Consider the following 12,391-nt stretch of genomic DNA (forward strand, 5'->3'; position numbering starts at 1 on the left):
CTGAGGACCCCATAATCCAGGACTCCCTCAGATGGTATACTAGGAACTTCTCCCATGTGCATGCATAGGTATTGTCGGAGCTTCACGGATGTTGAGGAGGAGTGCAAGCACCAAGGAACAACTACACCATTTGCGATGGAAGCCTAGAAGCGACGACGGAGCTGCTGAAGCTACAGCGGCCGGACATCCAGGCCAGAGGCCGGACATCCAGTGCCTGGGCAGCCACATAGGAACTGCTCCAACAGCCGACCAGCCACAAGCCAACTCTAGGCCCTGGACATCCGGCCCTTCCCCCAGAAATCCGGACAACAGCTATCCAGAGAAGAACAGATTCGGCCCCGCCAGGCCAGACATCTGGCAAGAGCCACGGACATCCCGCACCCCGCGAACGGCCGGACATCTGGCGCCTGCTTGCGTGCAGAGTCGGGCCAAAGGCCCATGTATCCCTCTTTCCCACTTACCCCTTTGTGGCTTAGACTATATAGACCCCCTCCTCATCCTAGTTAGGGTTAGCAAAGGATTAGCTCATTTGAGAGAGAGAGATTTGCTCATCCACTTGGTTACTTCTCCATTGGAGTTCGCGACCTCTTCAGAGAAGATCCCCCAAGAGGATTCAAGACCCCTCATGGGAATACCTCCTTACGGAGATGAACTTTACCTTGTATCTTTTCTTTTGTTGTTCATGTACCTCATGGATCTTATGTGTTTGATTGTCTAGTGGATATATGATTGGAATTTTTCTTGAGTGTTTCCCCTTGTGATTTCTCTCCGTTCTTCCCCTTGTTCTTCAAGGGAATCCACACCAACCGTGAAAGTTTGGCCTACACCGAGTTAGCCCCGTATCACTTGCAGGGCTCAATGAAGGCAAACTAGCCCGCCAAGGCTTCACCGCTCCACCTCACAGCGATGCAAGTCATCGATCGGTGCGGTGTCAAGCCCAAAGGTGACAAGGTGGCTGTTTCTTGCCACACGACAGCCACTTCCTAAGGAAATCATATCCAAATGACACTCGTCCAGAGACGTGTCGTGTAGGCATGCGAGAAGCTAGCAAAGCAGCCCAGCAAGGCTGGCTGGGCCACCGTGATGTGACACTAAGCGGAACATTTAATGCGCTCTGTCCCGCCTGCAGAGTTAGGTATGATAGCACTGTTTGCTGTATAGTCAGTGCACAATGACTGATTTGCCACTGTGGTAACCCCTTGATCTATAAAAGGTGGCCCATGGCAACCTAAAAAGGGATTCGGACCCTTGTACGCTCATACGCGCGTGGCCACTCTCGCCCCGAGGAAACCCTAAGATGCAAGAGCGCTGCATTTCCACCACAATCCACCAAAGCAGGAGTAGGGTTTTACACCTCGCGACGGCCCGAACCTGGGTAAAATCGCCCGTGTGATCTCTGTCGTGCTGCGCGACGCTCTATCCGCTCTTTGTTCAACATGCTCATCCCCTCACCGAACCACTAGGGGCTCATAGCCCCATGGGTGGCCATGGTTTCCAACGACATCTTTGGTGCTCCAGGTAAGGGGAAGCATTTGCGCAAACCCGAGAAGCGTATGCAGCGCGTCATATTCATCATCGTTTTCTTCATCGACGGCTACATCGTCCATGGTGCCCAAGAAGAAGCCCGGTGTCATAGCTCACCCGTCCACCTCAAAGGCCCCGCCACCCGCGACCGTCGACGCCGCGAGGCTACGGGGACGCATGAAGATGTGGACATTGTGGGGGACGTGGTCGGCGCAGGCAGCGTCGGCACCGCCTCCGCTACGGCTGAAAGAGGTGCAGGAGGCACCGGGGAAGGACAACATTAGCAGCATCCCATCAACCACGCTCCACGAGGTACAGGTTGAGATATTATTCCGTCTACACCTCTCCACCTGGCTGAAGGGCATAGCCGCAGTGGTGGCACTCGTTCTAGGGAGAATCGCGGCTCTCCGGCCTCTCTCATAGCGGGTGTCTGTATCAATACCGGCGGATCTCGGGTAGGGGGCCCCGAACTATGCGTCTAAGGTCGATGGTAACAGGAGACAGGGGACACAATGTTTACCCAGGTTTGGGCCCTCTCTATGGAGGTAATACCCTACTTCCTGCTTGATTGATCTTGATGAATATGCGTATTACAAGAGTTGATCTACCACGAGATCGTAATGGCTAGACCCTAAAAGTCTAGCCTGTCTGACTATGATTATCAAGAGATCTACCTACAGACCTAGCCCTTCGATTTATATAGACACCGGAGGGATCTAGGGTTACATAAGGTCGGTTACAGAGAAATGAATCTTCATATTTGGATGCCAAACTTGCCTTCCATGCCAAGCAGAGTCCCATCCGGACACGGGTAGAGTCTTCGGTCTTCGTATCTTCACAGCCCATCGGTCCGGCCCATGTCTAATAGGTCGGATGCCCGAGGACCCCTTAGTCCAGGACTCCCTCAATAGCCCCCGAACTAGACTTCAATGACGAGGTGTCCGGCGCGTAGATAGTCTTCAACATTACAAGGCGGGTTCCTCCTTCAATGACTTCAAAGTGATGGCTTCAGCTTTCCATTTAATGTCGTACTCCTCGGCTTCTACGCCTTCCTGACTTCAGCTTCCATGTGGCGAGTGAATACGAGAGTTCGGGGTATTTTTGCACATACCACCCTGCCTATTTAAAGATATCCATTCCACACCCCGCAGAAAAATCCTCAGAGATTGCTAAGCAGAACCACCCCAACATGGCTAACGCTCCCAACTCTTCCTCTTGTCCCCATGGCTCCGAAAAGGGTGATTGTGAGAGATGCTCCGTATCTCACAGTCAGCTGTCAAAGCTGCGAAAACAGGGCTTTCTTCCTCCCTCGGATCTAGTCCCCGTACGAGCAGGGCTGACATCCTTCAATGGCGGGGTTCAAGCGGAGAACTTGCCCAATCCCTCTAGGGGGGCGAGTATGCTTTGTTCCCTTCTTGCTAAGAGGCGTCGGATTTCCAATCCATCCCTTCCTCCGAGGACTTCTGGAGTATTATGGCCTCCAACTGCATAGTTTCACTCCCGCCTCCAGCCTGCACATCACGGGTTATCTTGCTCTATGCGAGCTATTCCTAGGCTGCGAGGCCCATTTTGAATTATGGAGAAAACTGTTCTGCCTCGTCCCTCGTAATCAAGGGTGTCAATATTCGAAGTGGGAGGAGCCGCATATCGCCGGGACCGGTACCTGTCCGGCACACCGAAGAAGGCTTCTGAAGAGTGGCCTTCCGAATGGTTCTATATTGACTATGTTGCTCTTCCTGACTTAGTCCGAATGGCCTCCCTGAATTTTCAAGCGCTCCATTGAAGAAACTCCATAGCTGGCGTCCTCGGAGCCTCGAGGAGGAGGATAGCGCAGAAGTCAGTCAGTTGATGGGCAAGATTAAGATGCTCGCCCAGTCCAGATTGTCAATAATCGAGGTAATGTCAATCTTCATAGTGCGGGGGTCCAACCACTCCAATACAGAGGGCTTCCTATGTGTCACTATAATGGGGAAGATGACGCCTCACGCTGCGGTCAGAAGGGTCCGGAAACCCCCGCCGCTTTGGTCAAAATATTGGCCGAACTGTACAAAGGGGAGAAGGAGGAGTTCACTCCTCTCCAATGTCGAGATGGATTTTCCATGTATAATCCTCCTAGCTGGGTAAGCTCCAATCCCACCATTTTACTCCTCTCCCTGAATCATTTTCGATGGACAGTAACCTATCCACTCGCTACAGGAATGGAGGAAGGCTATCGAGGGGATCCATAGCCCTGCTCCCCAGCCAGAGGGTCACAACCGGGAACTTGACCCCGGATTTGAAGAAGATCTGCACATATTTGTGGAGCTCGAGGATGGAGTATTCTATCAGACGAGTTACGATGGTATGGAAGTACCCATCATCGCCGATTACCCCGGTCTCCTCCCTGCTTCGCATGTGAGTAATTTAAAAGACACCTTCTTTGAAAGAGTTTCCTTACTATGCCTCACCCACCACACTATTTCGTGTTCCAAAGGGGAGGCGCTCGACGCCATAATGTGCACCAAAAGTGTCTCCGAGGAGAACGGCACCCACGCCGAGTATATCTTCGAAGAGGAAGGCAAATGATAACACGGCAGAACCCTCGTCAAAGAGGTAAGGCTTTCTTTTCAAGAATACATCTTCTGATTGCCACATGAAATCGTGATGCCATTCGCCGCATTCTATCAGGAAAAGTATCCACTAGACTGTGTCCGGGGATCCGGCCGGACGTGCCTCCACTAGTCAGGTTCCGGACCCTGCCCTAAGGACGGGGGCTGACATGGGAGTGGCGCCGAACTGTCCTTCCATAGAGGATTCGGACGATATGTCCGTCACGAACTTTGAAGTGGAGAGAGCCATGAATCATCGTCATCGGAGGGCTGCTCTTCATGACCCGGCTTTTCAAAGGAGGCATTTGATGCCTTCAGCTCGGCCGATGCGTACATCCGAGTTGCTCGGGATGGGCTTGCCATAGCCATGGACCAACATCTAAAAGATATGCGGGTAAGTATAGATTTAATAATCATACACCAGTAGCCCCTGGGACCTAAAGCTGTTGATACAGTTGATACCCCCGAGACATAATCAGGCACTTACGGAGAAGAACAACCTGCTATCTCAGGAACTAGAAAAGTATCCGACCCAGCTAACTGCTGCCAATGCCGAACTAGAGAAATCCAAGAAGGCATCTCCTGGTAATGTTCCCCTCTATCGAAAAACATAATGGTATACCAATAATGCTAACACAGTTGCTCGCCTCTTAATAGGATCATTAGAGCAACTGCAAGAGAAACTGAAAGACGCTCAAGACGGAGAACGAGAAGCAAAAAACTACTAGCCATGGGCGAGTGTGTGCTAACATGAGTCGTGGAGGAGAAAAACAAGCTCCAGGATTCCAATACCCAACTGGGCGACAAACTAAAAGATGTACGGGTCCAGCTGGCTGACTCCGTAAAGGAGAATAAAAAGCTGCGAGGCGGCATATTCAGTATGTGGTCTAACTTACCTTAGAATAATTCGGAGATAGAGGGGACTGGCAGAGTTATGTCTGCAGGTATGCTGATCGGTCATCCCGAAGAGGAGATGTCCAGATTCTCAAGCGATCTGCTACAAGAGCTGTCGCCAGTGCACGAGCAGGCTCGGCAGGCGATGTGAAGTGTTGCCAAGGCCATATGGCCATCCGCCTCCCCTCCAGTAAAGATGGAGGAGCTTATACAACTATTCAAGGAAGCGAGGCAGCGCTTTCGATTGTGGAAGATATCGTCCTGTCGGGAAGGTGCACGAGAAGCCTGGGCCTTGGTGAAAACACGGTATACCAAGTTTGATCCAAATCATATGGCTCGGGTCGGACCTCTAGGGCCAGATGGAAAGAGGTTCCTCTTAATTTGGTATATGACCAAGTAGAAGTAGCCGCCAAGTATACCCAGCAGTGTTGTAAGTGAAAGTGCAACTATCCCTAGGTGGTTTTGGTAATTCATAACAACATATAGCTCATTGAGCTAATGCTATTCGAAGATGACTATTTCAGGAAAGCTCAATGATTGGCATGGCATGGACGTGAAAGTGGAACCCTCAAAATGCTAAGGACAAAGGATTGGCTCAAGCTCAAAAGCTCAAGACTCTTCATTTTATATTTTAGTGATCCAAGATCACATTGAGTCTTTAGGAAAAGCCAATACTATCAAGGAGGGATGAGGTGTTGCTTAATGAGCCTCTTGCTTCATGTGCTTAGTGATATGCTCCAAAACCCTCAACTACTTTCCCATATCCACATATGACCTAAACCCTAAGCCAAACTCGGTCATACCGATTCTTTCTATACGGCACCACCGAGTTTCACTTGTCATAAGCCACTGCCAAACCCTAGCAATTCGGTTCTACCGATAGGGATCTCGATCTCACCGAGATGGGATTGCAAACTCTCTATTTCCCTTTCGTAACTTTTCGGTCTCACCGAAAGAGCGGATCGGTCCCACCGAGATTGCAATGTAAATTCAGTGTTTCCTTTTTGTAACTTTTCGGTCTCACCGAAAGAGCAAATTGGTCCCACTGAGTTTGCCTGACCAACTCTCTGGTTAGCTAATTACCAAAATCGGTCTCACCGAGTTTGTGTAATCGGTCTCACCGAGATTACGTTATGCCCAAACCCTAACCATATCGGTCCTACCGAGTTGCATGTCAGTTCCACCGAAAATCTCTAACGGTCACTAGGTTTACCTTTTCGGTCCGACCGAGTTTGTTGATTCAGTCCCACCGAGATTGGAAAACTGTGTGTAAAGGTTGGATTTTGTGTGGAGGCTATATATACCCCTCCACCTCCTCTTCATTCATGGAGAGAGCCATCAGAACACATACACAATTCCAACTCATATGTTCTGAGAGAGAACCACCTACTCATGTGTTGAGACCAAGATATTCCATTCCTACCATATAAATCTTGATCTCTAGCCTTCCCAAGTTGCTTTCCACTCAAATCTTCTTTCCACCAAATCCAAATCCTATGAGAGGGAGTTGAGTGTTGGGGAGACTATCATTTGAAGCACAAGAGCAAGGAGTTCATTACCTACACACCATTTGTTACTTCTTGGAGAGTGGTGTCTCCTAGATTGGCTAGGTGTCACTTGGGAGCCTCCGACAAGATTGTGGAGTTGAACCAAGGAGTTTGTAAGGGCAAGGAGATCGCCTACTTCATGAAGATCTACCGCTAGTGAGGCAAGTCCTTCGTGGGCGATGGCCATGGTGGGATAGACAAGGTTGCTACTTAGTGGACCCTTTGTGGGTGGTTGCTTCTTCGTGGACCCTTCGTGGGTGGAGCCCTCCGTGGACTCGCGCAACCGTTACCCTTTGTGGGTGGAGCCCTCCGTGGACTCGCGCAACCGTTACCCTTCGTGGGTTGAAGTCTCCATCAACGTGGATGTAGGATAACACCACCTATCCGAACCATGGGAAAAACATCCATGTCTCCAACTGCGTTTGAATTCTCCAAACCCTTCCCTTTACATTCTTGCAAGTTGCATGCTTTACTTTCCGCTGCCAATATACTCTTTGCATGCTTGCTTGAATTGTGTGATGATTGCTTGACTTGTCCTACAATAGCTAAAATCTGCGAAGAATTAAAATTGGGAAAAGGTTAAGTTTTTATTTGGTCACCCCCCCTCTAGACATACTTTCGATCCTACAAGTGGTATCAGAGCTTTCGTCTCCATTTGCTTTGATCTCCATAGCTTTTGGTGGTCATAGCCTTGGTTTCACAACCTAGGAGAGTATGGCGTCTAGCGAGGGAAATTATCACCGTAGAGGTCCTTACTTTGATGGTACTAATTTTGCTAGTTGGAAGCATAAAATGAAAATGCATATTCTTGGACATAACCCCGCCGTTTGGGATATTGTGTGTGTTGGTTTGCAAGGTGACTTCTTTGATGGGAAAGAACCAAACCGTGAAGCTACCGCGGATGAGTTGAAGATGTTGCAATACAATGCTCAAGCTTGTGATATTCTCTTCAACGGATTGTGCTCTGAAGAATTCAACAAAATCAGCCGTCTTGAGAATGCAAAGGAAATTTGGGACACTATGATTGATATGCACGAAGGTACCGACTCCGTCAAGGAATCCAAGTTGGATGTGCTCCAAAGTCAACTTGACAAGTTCAAAATGAAGGATGGTGAAGGTGTCGCTGAAATGTACTCTAGGCTTGCTCTCATCACAAATGAGATTGCCGGTTTAGGAAGTGAAGAGATGACCGATAGATTCATCATCAAGAAGATTCTAAGAGCCTTGGATGGAAAATATGATACCGTGTGCACATTGATCCAAATGATGCCCAATTACAAAGATCTCAAGCCAATGGAGGTGATGGAAGAATTGTTGCTCATGAGATGTCACTTAAGGATAAATAGGAACTTCACAACAAATCAAGTGGCGCCTACAAAGCCTCATGTGAAGCCCCTACATCATCAAGTGAGAAACGAAACTTCAATGAAGAATTGAGCTTAATGGTGAAGAACTTCAACAAGTTCTACAAGAGTAGAAGCAAAGATAGAAGCTTCAAGTCAAGATCCTACAATGACAAAAGATCTTCTAGTCGAGAGCGAAACTGCTACAGCTGTGGAAGACCCGGACACTATTCCAATGAGTGTACGCGCGGCTCCCTACAAGAGAAGAGAAGATTCTCCAAAAAGAAGAAGCAAAGAATCACCACTAAGAGAGAGAAGGAGTAGAGATGATCGTTATGAACAAAGATACTCACGGAGAAGAAAGGATTCGGAAAGGAAGGAAAAATCATCAAGGAGCTACACAAAACGAAGACATCAAGCTCATGTTGGTGAATGGGTATCCGGCTCCGACTCCGACAGCCACTCCGAGAGAAGTTATTACTCCGACTCCGAAGATACTCAAGATGAAGGTGTTGCCGGTCTAGCACTTGTGTCAACCAACTCCTACGACATATTTTACTCACCAAATGAAGGAATTGGAATATGCTTCATGGCCAAAGGTCCTAAGGTAACAAACCCCGAGTATGTTGATTTCAATAGTGATGAAGATGACTTGTTAGGTGATGATTTGCTTGTTGACAACTCTAGTGATGAATACTATGATGAAACGTCAATTAATCATGCTAATCAAGATAAAACGAATGACAATGATAAGGAGAAGATTGAGGCTCTAACTAAAGAACTAAACACTCTTAAGTTAGCTCATGAAACTATCTTCGAAGATCATCGAGAACTTTTAAGAGCTCATGAGAAATTATGCTTTGAAAAGATCAATCTTGAGCAAGAGCATGAGTTCTTAAAAGCAATCAATGATGATCTCCGCAAGAAAAGTTCTTCTTACATTGCCAAGCGTTTACTCTTATCCACTTACATGCCTCAAGTCAAGTCTAGTAACAAGAACAAGAAAGATTCTTCCTCTAGCAGTAACAATGATCATGCTAAATCCAATATTGTTGCTTCTAGTAGTTCTCTTGATTCCACTAATGATTCTCTTAGCCAAGTTACACTTGAGCAAGAAAATAGCTTATTGAAGGGAATTATAGAGAAAGGAGTGTACAAAAGCCTTGCCGGGAGTAAGCAATTCGAGGAAATTGTGCGCAAGCAAGGAATGCACCGGAAGAATCAAGGTGTTGGTTTTGAACGAAAGTTCAATGCCAATGGAGTTGAGTGGGAAGAAGATCAATACCCCAAGACAAAGTTTGTTCCTCAACAAGAGAAGTATGATACTTCTTTCAAGGGGACACAAGCTCAAGATGATCTTCCACCACAAGACTACAAGCAAAAAGGCAAGGACAAGCTTCAAGAGGAAATTGATGCATTTGAAGAAGCTCCTAAGACCTTAGTCAAGTGGATTCCCAAGACTACTTCAAGTTCCACTTCATCAAGTACGACTACAACTCCAAGGATTCCCATCAAGATGGTGTGGATCCAAAAGAAGAAGAACTAGAGAGTTCTTGAGGGTGACTCCGCCAACATACTTCACTCTTATCATTTTGGCAAGAACAAATGCAATCAACTTCCACATCTTGCACTAGTTCAAGGAGTCACAAACCCTCTTGTTAGTAAGACAAGGGACAAGGTAACCTAAAAGTTTTCATGGACATCATCTTGTGTGTGCATCACTCTATGTCTATGGATATCCTTGTTTGTTCCTTGTGGGACTAACCCATGTAGGTATTGAAAGTGCAATTCACTCAAATGGATAGCTCCAAGTGATCTACATCAACATTGAGCATCCACATCTTCAACATCTACATGAAGTCATCATCGACAAAACCCGAGGTTAGTTCATCCCTCTAAGGGGGGATATCACATCTAGGGGGAGCTTTACTCTAAAACTTGAACTAAAGCAACTCTAAAGATGTGAACACAACAATGCTTTATGTAAAAGTGGTAACCCCACTTGAGCTTAAACGATGAGTATGACCTATGATCAAGTGTTCTCACTTGACTCCTAAGTCAATATACTCATATATAGATGACCTTGTCATCGCAAATTGCTTGATAGATGCTAGAATTGGTTGTGCATGCCTTGTCACATATTTCATTTGCCATCTTATTGTGTGAGCATGCTGGTTGCATATTTTACTCATTCGAGGACATCCACTTGTTGTTTTGATTGTTTGGTTTTATTTCCTTTTGCCAAGTGGATGGACAAGAATGCCTAAGAACCTCCTCTAGCTATCTATGCTTTTCTCGTCTCAAACTCTATTCATGCTACATCACAAAATTTGATCAAGTCAGATTCGAACCACTCTGTGTGAGGAGCGCTCGGAGTCCCCGATTCGTCATAGACTTATACTTCCAAAACCTCTTTATGATTCTCGGTCTGACCGATACCCCACTTTCGGTCCTACCGAGATCATTAAGTTGATCTAGGTTTTTGATCTCGGTGCAACCGATTTGAACCTTTCGGTCACACCGAGTTGCAACAACTGTATACAATTTTGCATCTCGGTGCCACCGAGTTGTTCCACTCCGTCACACCGACAGGGTCGGGCTATATATAGTCACGGGCAAAAATTTGGAAATTTCTCTGAACCCCTTCGCCCGCGCGATAGCCTGCTCTGCCAACTTGGTCTCCGGATCGTCTCCTCACTGCCAGCCGCCTCCAGTCGCTGGTCTCCATCGCCGTCAACGGAATTCTACCCTGCCATTGCCGCCGTAGCGAGTCTCCGCCGAACTAGGGTATGGACTCGATCTTTGAGCTATTCTCCAATCCGATTCTTAGCACATTGTGATCATCAAGATTCTTGCCACAATTGAAACACTCCTATCCAGTCAATGCGTTCGTAGATTAGGTTTGATTCGAAAATTTTAGGGTTAGGTTTCTGCCGAAACCATCTCGGACCTACCGAGTTGAAAAACTCAGTCCCACCGATTTGGCTCATGCCATTGCACAAGTGAGACTCGGTCTGACCGAGAATTACTTATCGGTGTGATCGATTTTGGAACTCTGTGAAACCCTAGCAGTCTCGGTGCCACCGAACTGTGACTCGGTCTGACCGAGTTCACTAGTTTAGGTGCCAAAACTGCTTCGGTATCACCGAGTTTAAAAATCGGTAGATCCGAGATGATTTCAGTGGGAAACTAAAACTAAGTTTTTGAGTCATTCTTTTGCAAAAATCTCTACATTTTGTGATGCTCATCTATTCTACCTCATCTATAAACTATTCACAGGGTCAGTAGTCAGCTTGTTCATCATGTCAGACCAAAGTGATAGCCAGAACATGTCAGAAGAGCAAGTGCAGATGAGTGAGGGCACTAGTCCCTCAAGTTCTTCAGATGATGGCAGCAGAAGTACTCCTAGCAATCTGCCTAAAGCTGCCACCAGACAGAGGAAGAAGAGAACTTCAGATTCTGAGGATGAAGACTATGTGGCAGAAGAGGAAGCAACTTCCAAGAGAGTTGAGCCAGCACAAGGCACAAAGCCAGGGATGAAAATCAAAAGGCCAGCAGGTAGGCAGCCTATGCCAAAGGCCAGAGCCTCAACTCAGATTCCTGAGAAACCCACTCCCATAGAGCCAGTTGCTGCTGAAGGAAAGAAAAGGAAGGAAAGGGTCAAGAAGACCGTAGCCAGAGTGCTTGGAAAGGCTTCCATCATGGAAGATGAGGATGAAGAAGAGGTTGTTGCACCAGCACCTAAGGCACCCAAGCTGATGGGTGATGTCATAAGATCAGGGTCAACTGCTTCTAAGGCCAAGCCAGCTCCAAAGTCAAAGCCAAAGAGGAATACAAGGAGCATACTTGCAGCTGAAAAGAATAAGGCCCCAGTGCCTGACATTGCTGAAGAAGAAGAAGGTCAAGTGCTCAGAAAGCTCAAGCCCAAGATCCCAGACCATAGTGTGCTCATCCTGTGGCTGAGGACATGAAGCTCAGGAGAGACTCAGGGCTCAGGAAGTGGAGAGAAGCAGATCCGTATGCTTCAAGGAGAAGGACTGCTGTTGACTACAGGTTCCACACTAAGGAACAACAGGACTTTTATGAGACAGTGCTGCTTGATAAGAAGCCCATTGTTTGTGACATGAGATGGGTCGACTGGACTTACATGAAGGAAAATGAGGAACACTATCCTGGTGTGATTGACAGCTTTAGTGCTTGTGGAGTTGCAGACTTTGTTGGGCAGAAGCTCACAAAGTGGAACGAGGAGCTCATTATGCAATTCTACTCCACAGCACACTTCTACCCAGATGGAAGGATAACATGGATGTCTAAAGGTACAAGGTACCAATCTACAGTTGCTGAGTGGGCACAGCTCATTAATGCCCCAGAGGAGCATGATGATGACTTGGACATATATGCCAAGAAGAAGATGGACCATAACTCAATGTCAAACATGTACAAGGAGATCCCAAATGAAGCACTTGATACTTTCAAGTTTGGCTCAGTGCATTAT

Source organism: Triticum dicoccoides, chromosome 4A (genome assembly GCF_002162155.2).
Source record: "Triticum dicoccoides isolate Atlit2015 ecotype Zavitan chromosome 4A, WEW_v2.0, whole genome shotgun sequence".
In the NCBI taxonomy this organism is placed as follows: Eukaryota; Viridiplantae; Streptophyta; class Magnoliopsida; order Poales; family Poaceae; genus Triticum; species Triticum dicoccoides.